Source organism: Capsicum annuum, chromosome 9 (assembly GCF_002878395.1).
Source record: "Capsicum annuum cultivar UCD-10X-F1 chromosome 9, UCD10Xv1.1, whole genome shotgun sequence".
NCBI classification, from domain to species: Eukaryota; Viridiplantae; Streptophyta; class Magnoliopsida; order Solanales; family Solanaceae; genus Capsicum; species Capsicum annuum.
The window spans coordinates 106,567,365-106,577,267 of NC_061119.1; positions in this window are offsets into that span (position 1 = coordinate 106,567,365).

Here is a 9,903-nt window from a genome sequence, read left to right on the forward strand (position 1 = left end):
CTCATAATAGGTACCAACTCATAGATTAGCTTGTGGTCCCTCAAGATTATAAGCACCTTGTGACACCCAGGGTGTACTCTCGGGGTGTTACAATAGTTGTTTAGATGATAGTACATAGACACGGTATTAGTTCCTTTCAAGATTTTGAGATCTTTCTATCCATTGATTTTTGCGGATGAAATTACTTTTAGTAATGAATATTATACTAACCCTTCAAGTAATTTCCTTGATTTTTTTCGTGCATTTCCAATATTTTGAGCCTTTCCATAGAGACTACGATCATGTATGACTAGCCTAAACTATCAATTTGGTGATCAGATAGTTTGTCTGGATATTAGGATCATTTACCTATTTTAGAGCTTTTGTTATTTATGAATTGGTCTTGGACCAAAACTCCTAGTAGATGATCTCGAACGAGAATTTTAATAGTGTCATCAGCTCCAGAACGTCGATTTTAGGCTAGGGGGACATATGGATTAGGTCCTGAGGCTTTTGGACTTGTTTTGAGCTATTTGGTGGATTATGTGAAAAATGAAACTCTAGGTATGGGCCGTTTATTTAGTCAAAACAATCTCAGATGAAAGGTTCGATGGTTCCATAGATTTTGGAATATTGTATTTGGTATGATAACATATTTTGTTTGCACTCACGGGGTTTCGAAAGAATCCCAAACACCTGGTCAAATACCATTCCAATCTTAGCTAAATCTGGTGTATTAGGTCACTGGTGTGACTTCATAAGAAAGGGTATGATTGCTTTCACGATCACTGCATATGTAATATTATTTTGCTTAAGAAATACTAGTTGTATTGTATAATAATTATGTACACAATAAATAGAGTCGCATAAGCAACATTCATACTTTCCTTGCCAGGTTGCGTGCGTGATATCAAAGTCGTGTAAGTAACATGGGTGTCACTTAAGCAATACCTGACACTACATAACCCTCTTCTCCCACCCAATTTTATATCACTTCTTCCACTAATCTTACACTAAGTTGACAGCTCAAAGAGAGGAAAAAGTGTGAAATCATCCACATAGGTTAAGGTAAGCTAACCTAACTCATCCTGGTTATTTCCCATTCATTTTCCCTTCAATATACATCCTAATTCATGGTAAAATTCTTAGAAATTAGGGCTTTAATTCCTAAACTTGAAGTGTTGATTTGGGACTCGATTTGTGTTTTGATTGTGCTCAATGTTTGAGCATAATTTCCTTGTCCTTTGAGGGACCCCGATGGGTACAATTTTGGATTTCATTTGTGGGCTCCACAGGCCTGTTCTTGGATGGAAATTTGTTGACCCAGCCCATAATATAGTAATATGGGCCTTGTTTGATTCCAAATTATAGATATTATAATTTTGATAGCATGATGACATTTTGAGATCGTTGTGTGAAGACAGACATATTAAGGACAATTCAAGGGCTGGAAGTTCGGCATCGAGGTAGGCTTCTGTCCACTATCTTTATTAAGATAGTATTTGATATATGTTGTGTGTTAAATAGGGATGTTAGGATATGATTGTAGGTAGAACACTGTGAATAGTCTAATTTATGAGTTGGGGCTAGAAGGGTATTGACCCTTAAGTTGAAATACTTGTTATGCTTCTATTATCCTATTTCCTTAATTATAGTTAGAGCTAATTCTAAGTATGGTTAGGATGTTATTCTAGATATGGGATGGGAATTAGATGTTGAAAGAATTATTAGTATGGTTAGTCTTATTTGGATTGTTTAGTCTATCTTGGAACCGTAATTTAGGTGAAGTTGACTAAGTTGCTCATATTCTTGGAGAAATTTCTCTCTAAGGGATAATCATGACTTATTTACCATATAGAAGTGTATATGGATACCTTAACCTAGTTCGAGGTGGAAATTTCTAAGCATAGATTAAGGGGATTAGAAGTGGGATCCTCCATCTTACCTTTGGCCAAGACATGTGTTAGCTCTTGTAGAATTACGCATGTTGCGTGTTAGGCATAGTTAAGACTTATGAAAGTTTAGTATAATGTTAATATATATTACTTGGTGGATTGAGATAGTTTTTCCCCGAATAATGATGTTATAGTGATGCCATATATATATATATAGAGAGAGAGAGAGATAAATACAAATATATATATACACATATTAGGCCTAAGGTCGTGATTATGATGTTGTAGTTATTCAAAATACATAATTAGGACAAAGGTACTGTTATGATATTAGTTGAACTATAGAAAGTGTTTATCCTTGAAAAGGTAGTGATCGTAGTCCATAGACACATTAACGCTTATAATCTTATTGTATGGATACTGGTGATGGCATGCATGGATTTGGTAAATTTATGATCACATAAATAGTAAGTGGTATGATTCCAACTAAAATATGGTTTTATTAGTCTTTTCCTAAAAAGGGATTTGTTTCCACTTTCCATTTTTAAATGGATTTCTTCAAAATGGGAATCATTACATCCTACTGAATAACTTATGAGCTTTCAAGACTAATAATGATGATCTTAAAGATATGACGGAGATACACTTAGGTCCACTATTTTACCACTACTATTTACCTTAGTCGTGAGTGATTTTGATACTTTCTACACTCCAATGATGATTTTGTCCTAAAGTTTACCTCAAGCAATGGATTTATGGCTTTACATTATTTTACCCACAGTTCTAGCCATAAACTTTTATACATATACATATATATACATATATATATACATATATATCCTCATATATATCTCAGGCATTGAATGAATAGATAATTGATGATTATATTAATGTTATGAGTTCGGATTCAAGTCCAAGGACTGATGATGGTATTGAAGATTTGACTTCTGAATCAATCCCACCAATTGATGATGATAATGATGGTATGAGTTCCAGTTAAAGTCTGGCAATTAATAATGATATTATGAGATGAGTTCTTACATTGGGTTACTTTATGGTATTTAGATCGATTACAGTATTATGGATTATATGTTGGCATTCATTCTTGCATATGCATTTCCTATCACCACTATGTGTTATATCTATCATACGTATGACGGGTTGAATACGTATCGGTATGAGTGCTTCCTCTAGTATATTTTGTGGAGATTGTATCTATCAGCCTAATGGGGGATTTCATGGGTATAGGCTCGAACTGTTATTTGCTAAGTGTTGAATGAACCTTCTAAACTTACGACGGTGGTGGTTTATGAAAGGCCGATTAGGTATTATTTGTATAGACTAGCCGATTGCCTTGTATTGTTGTTGTTATTACTATTATGGTTATCTTGTGACATGTTGATTATGGGATTGGTATTGAGAATTGAGGTATGATTCTGGCTTTTTTACCTTACAATTATATTACTACGCATGATTGTCCATTAGCTATACACTATGTTTCTAGACCCTGATACTCTAATTCTTTTCTTTATAGTTGATTTATTATGGATAATTATCTCATGTTTAAATATATGGATTAGATACCTTTATTATTTTACCACTAGTTCCTATAAGATTAGGAGGTGAGCAGGTACTAGTGTGATTACTTAGCTTATATCCTTGAGTTAACCTTGTTTATAAGCATATGTATACCTATCTAAATGTAGCTATGATATTATCGCATATCCCTTCCTTTATTTATTCATGTTTTATATTATTTTCTTTTCCTTGTATAGTATTATATATCCTCTTTTCGATCGTTATTCGAATATTGGACATTGATAAATAGTGTAGTGTTGAGGTTCCTGAGTATGGCTAGAAGGGAGTGATTCATTCTTATTACCTCCTTAGCCTTATTATTCTTGAATATAAATATGATAGTTTATACTTATTATCTCATTAGTTTTATTATAAGGTTTGTTAGATATTTGAGTGTAGATTATATTCTAGTTACTTGCTATTTATATTTGCGTTAACTTTGGAGCTTAGTCAGAAGTTTTCTATAGAGTACCACATGTTGGTACTCATACTATACTTTTGTAAGATGCAAACCATACTATAGTTTCTCTCAATTGTTTTGTGCATCCTGCAGAGTTGTTATGGTTCGGAGACATAGGGTGAGCTCCTGGCATTCAGAGTATTGCTATTCTCCATCTTATATGCTAGACTAGTCTCTGTATTATATTAAAAGATAGGTTGTATCTGTATATTCATTTGATACTTTATTCTTTAGTCTTATTATGATGGAAGTTCTTGTACTGATTCCACCATGCTATGAAACTATCTTATGTAATTTAGCCTTATTTCATTTATTCCACTTTCTTCCTCTGTTCCTCTTGGTAATCCGTTACTAGTAGTTTCAAACTACGGGCTGGCTTGTCTACTGGTGGATTATAGTAGGTACCATCATGACCTGAGAAATTGAGGCATGACACCTGACCACTTTGTTTTAGCTTTCAATCTTGAGTTGAGGAGAAGCACATCACCACCAACACAAAAATCTCATTTCAGAATCTTAGCATCATGCCACCTCTTTATTTTTTTTCTTTATACAACACGGAGCCCTCATATTCCTTTTGTAGGAAATCTTCAAACTCATGACATTAATCTACTCTTGATTTGGAGGCAACCTTCCAATTCATATTCAACTTATGCAAGGCCCACAAAGATTTGTGCTCCAACTCAACGGGTAAGTGACAAGACTTTCCAAACACTAATTGGTAGGGAAACATGCCTATAGTAATTTTGTATATCATCCTATATGTCCAAAGAGCATCATCGAGTTGTCTGGTGCGATTTGCAAAACCAACATTTACAATTTTCATAAGGATGGATTTGATTTTCTCAATTCAAAGCCTCAACTTGACCTCTAGATTGGGGATGATATAGAGTAGCAACATTATGCTTCACCCCATACTTATCAAGCAAGGCACTGAAGACTCGATTGCAAAAATGTGGACCACTATCATCAATGATTGCCCGTGGAGTCCCAAACTTTGTAAGGATATTCTTCTTCAAGAATAAAGTGAAAGTTTTGCTTTCATTGTTCGATAGAGAAATGACCTCCACCATATTTGAGACCTAATCGACGGCTAACAATATATACTTATTACCATATGATCTCATGAAGGGACAATCCATCCCCCATATGTTGAACAATTCAACCTCAAGGTTAGTTTTAATACGCATCTTATGCCTCTTTGAAATACCCCCGTGCATTTGACATTGCGGATATACTTTGACCAACTCATGAGCATCTCTATGGATAATGGACCAACAGAGCATCTTTTTTTTTGACGGTTAAGATTATCAGGAAGTCAGACACTCACAATATAATTAGCATAGTCTACATAAGACACTCACAATATAATTAGCATAGTCTACATACAAAGGCTCAATACTTCTCAAAAGTGACATGACTAACTCATTTAGGGAAAGTGTCATCAATTTTGATCTCACCCAACTTCTCATGATACAATTCAAGGTGAGAAAGGCAGTCGGCTACTTGATTTTCAAAACCCTTTTGGTTTTTCAACTTAAAATCAAACTCTAGTACGAGCAATATCCACCTAACAAATTAAGGTTTTGCCACTTTATTTGCTATAATATATCTTCGAGCTGTGTGGTACATGTGTACAACAACTTTCATACCCAACAAATAGGCCTAAAGTTTTTAGAAAGCATATACTACTGGAAGCAACTCTTGTTCTGTAACCATATAGATACATTAGGCATCATTCAACTATTTTCTTGCATAGTAGATTGGGTGGAACAACTTATCCTTTATTTTGACCAACACAACACCTAAAGAAAAACTACTCGCATTGGACATTACTTCAAAAGGCATTGACCAATATTGAGCTACTATGATTAGGAGGCGACACTAGATGCTCCTTAAGACAATTAAAATCTCTTAGACAATTACCATCTAATTTAAACTTCACCTTTTTTTCAAGGAATTTGCACAAAGGATGAGCAATCTTTCATAAATCCTTAATGAAACGCCTATAGAATCTAATGTGACCAAGAAAAGTTCAAACAACCCTCTATACATAGGTAGAGGTAACTTAGCAATAGCTTTAACTTTTACTTGATTGACTTGGGTTCTTTTAACCAAAATATTGTTACCTACCACAATGCCTTCCTTGACCAGGAAATGTCATTTTTCCTAATTCAAAACAAGACTGGTCTCCACAAACCACTCAAGGACCTTGGTCAAATGATCAAGGCAAGATTTGAATGAGTCACTAACCACAGAGAAATCATCCATTAACACTTGCATGGTATCCTCTACCATGTCGGAGAATATGGATGATTGAAAGGTAGCGGTGTATTACATAGCCCAAAAGGCATACATGATAAGTAAATATGGTCTTTTCTTGATCTTTCAGTGCAACATAAATTTGATTATAACCCAAGTAACCTTCAATGAAACAATAACATCCACGCCCATCTAATCAATCCAACAATTGGTCTATAAAAGTCATAGAAAAGTTCTCTTTCTAGATCAAAGAATTCAACTTACAATAATCCATGCATACCCTCCACCCCATGACCATATTGATGGTCACAAGATCATTATTTTTATTTGGGACAATTATCAGACCACCCTTCTTGAGAAGATATTAATCAGACTAACCCACGTATTATTTGAAATTGGAAAGTAAAAATCCATATCAAGCCATTTGATAATCTCCTTCTTGACTACCTCTTGTATTTGTGGGTTAAGTCCTCTTTGGTGTTCCACACTATGAACATGATTGACCTCCAATTTAATTTATGAGAGAAAATTTCTAGAGTAATCCCTATGATGTCCACTATGATCCACCCAATAGCACAAATGAATTTTTTCATAATAGATTTCAAGGCCTCCACTTTTCAAGGTAATAGATCATCCACAACAAAGATTGGCATAATATTATTCTAGCTAAAGAAGAAATACGGGATATATGAAAGAAATTACTTAAATTCAAGTTGAGGAAGTTCAATAATAGAAGGTTTGGCAGGTGTACTTTCATGACTTTTCAAATCAATATCAAACATTATTGGATTCTTTATACATGAGCCACGAACTGTCAACAAAACAACTAACTCATCATATTCTTCAATCCCTTCACTCTCTAAGTCTTCAATACACCCACCAAGGGTTTATCTATAACATCCTCTCCCATGATATTAGTCATCTCATCATATATCACATCAATCACCGAAACAACTTACAAATCCATTAGTTGTTTCATAGACAAAACACATTGTAGGAGACCTCTTTATTTTTAAACCAAAACTTTATTTCACCATATTCAACATCTACTAAGGCTTTTTCAGTAGCCAAGAATAGCCTACCTAAAATGATGGGGACTTAAAGATCAATCTCATAATCTAGAATGGCAAAGTCGACCAGAAAGATGAACTGGTCAACTTTCATAAGAATATCATACAATATACCAATGGGCTTCTTGATAGAACTATCATTCATTCAGAACCTCATTATAGTAGTCCTAGGGGAACCTAAACCTTTCTTTTGAAACATGGAATATGGCATCAAGTTAATACTTTCCCTAAGATCACATAGTGCTTTTCTGAATTTGTATACCCCGATAGTGCAATAAATAGTGAATACACCTAAGTCTTTCTTATTTACGACTATTATTCTAGACTTTATTGCACTACAATTATGGCTTACCTCAATAGTTTAAAAATCCAAGACTCATTTCTTTGGGACCAAGTTTTTGATGAACTTAGGATACTAGGGCATCTCTTGTATCCCCACAAATAATGGAATATTCACCAATTAGTTGCTAAATTTTGCAAGGAATTTTTGGAACTTGGTATCATATTCTTCTTTTCTAAGCCTTTATAGGAATGAGGGAGTAATATTTATTTGTGGTAAATGAAAAAATGGAGTTTCTTATGTGTTTTGAGTCAACACCAGCAATCAATTTTGGAGCTTCCTCACTTTCAACCTTTTCTTCAACTATTTGTGGCATTTCAATGATTGGCTCCTATCTTTTGAACCTCATCATTTGACTTTTCTAGCTGCTTTCTCATACCGTTAGCTTATTCATTATTTTTCTTTTAATTGGGGTCCTTATCAAGATTAACGACATCTTTACCAAGAGACCGACTACTCATAAGGACAATAGCCATGATATGAGCATCATTTATGATATTAATAATTATGTCACTAAGTAATCCACCCTTTTATCTTGCATTGAGATGAGATGAGCTTTGGCCTAATTGAGTTTCAAGTTTCTTTATAGAGGTTGAGTGAGATGTCACCATTCTATCCTTATCTCTCCATTCACGATCTTTATCATGATCTTTATTATGCCAATACATTTAACAATCATGATCTTTCTATTAGTTGTTCTTTTATTCACGATCCCTTTACTTCCAACTTTGATTCCCACTTTAACTTTGATAGGTAGGGTGGGAACCCTCTATTTGGTCTGATAAGAACTAAATTTCTTCATCAGGTGACTCCACTTCCTCATTATTTTAAGATATTACACTCTTTGAAGTAATGATATTGACTGTCATTGGAAGAGCTCCCATTACATGTTTGGTGAGAATATCAAGTTGAGTTATCACTTTATCCATGTTCTCATATCTTTCCTTATTTTTTCCTTTTTTATTATCTTACAGAAGATGTGGATGGAGCATCCATAACTACCTCAATATATATTGTGTTCCAACCTCTACTTTTTTAGTTAACTTAATCTAATAAAAGCACTACAACACTATAACATTGTTTCATAGTAGATCCTCCTATGACATTATCGGTTACCATCTTGTTCTATTGATCCAATGCCCTATAGAAGATTTGAAGATGAATTTTTTTGGGACCTCATGATTTGGGCATTACATTAGGTTTTTGTTAAATCATTACCAAACCTCATGTAATGGATTGCCATAAAGTTGAAGAAAGTTAATGATTTTTTCCCTTAGTTACAACATCCGAGAAGTAGAAAAGTATCAATCCAAGAATGCTTTTGTTATCTCAACCCATGAAGTGATAGATACCATAGGCAAAGACCACAACCATAAGACCATTCTCCCATCAATGAGAATAGAAAAAGATGCAAATTGATTGATTCTTGAGATATAAGGGTGATATCAAATAGAATACAGATATCAATGAAGCTCATCAAGTGTAGATTAGCATCCTCATTAGATTGACCCCTAAATAATCCTTTGATTTGAAGTAAATAAAGCATCATGCTAGTAATATGAAATTCTCCATTTCTAACTACCTATGGAAAATAAATAGAACAAGGTCGACCTTCATATCTAAGGTGATCATCATCCTTAAGATGCCTATCACAAGGATAAGTATTACTACCATGTTGTCTTATAGTATCGTGTAAACTATTATCATCACCTGAGAAAGAATAAAAACAACAAATAATATAAAATAAATACTACAGCAAAATTAACATGACTAAAACCACTACAACAAGTATTACTTCTCTAATCCTTGGTTATTTGTCTTTCAGATCCTGCCTCCTAGATCTGGAACACAAGGAAACTCTTTCGTCCTATCTGGGGATAATGCTGAAGGGGAACCTCCTACATCTATAGTACATCTTTGATCTCATGGTGCTATTCTCGATTGTGCTGGAGTTCCTCATATTCCTCCTACTGCTCCTCAAGTCCCTTAGGGTAATATGATAAATGTAAAGTTTCATTAGTCTATTTATGTTATTGCTCGGATGGTTATTGCTCAAGGTCAGCGAGGTCAGACTAGTGTTTTTTCTGCTGAGGCCATAAGGGTTATCCAGTTTATGAAGATAGGTCCTCCTATTTTTATGGGAGTAAAGGTGGAGAAAGATTACAAGGCTTCTTAGATAAAATAAAGAAGATATTTTAGGTTATGCAGGATTCTAATATGGAGGGAGTTAGCTTTGTAGTTTATCAACTCAAAGATGTTGTTTATTAATGGTGTGAGGAGTGGGATAGAGATAAGGGTGATATAGAAGAAAAAAGGTTG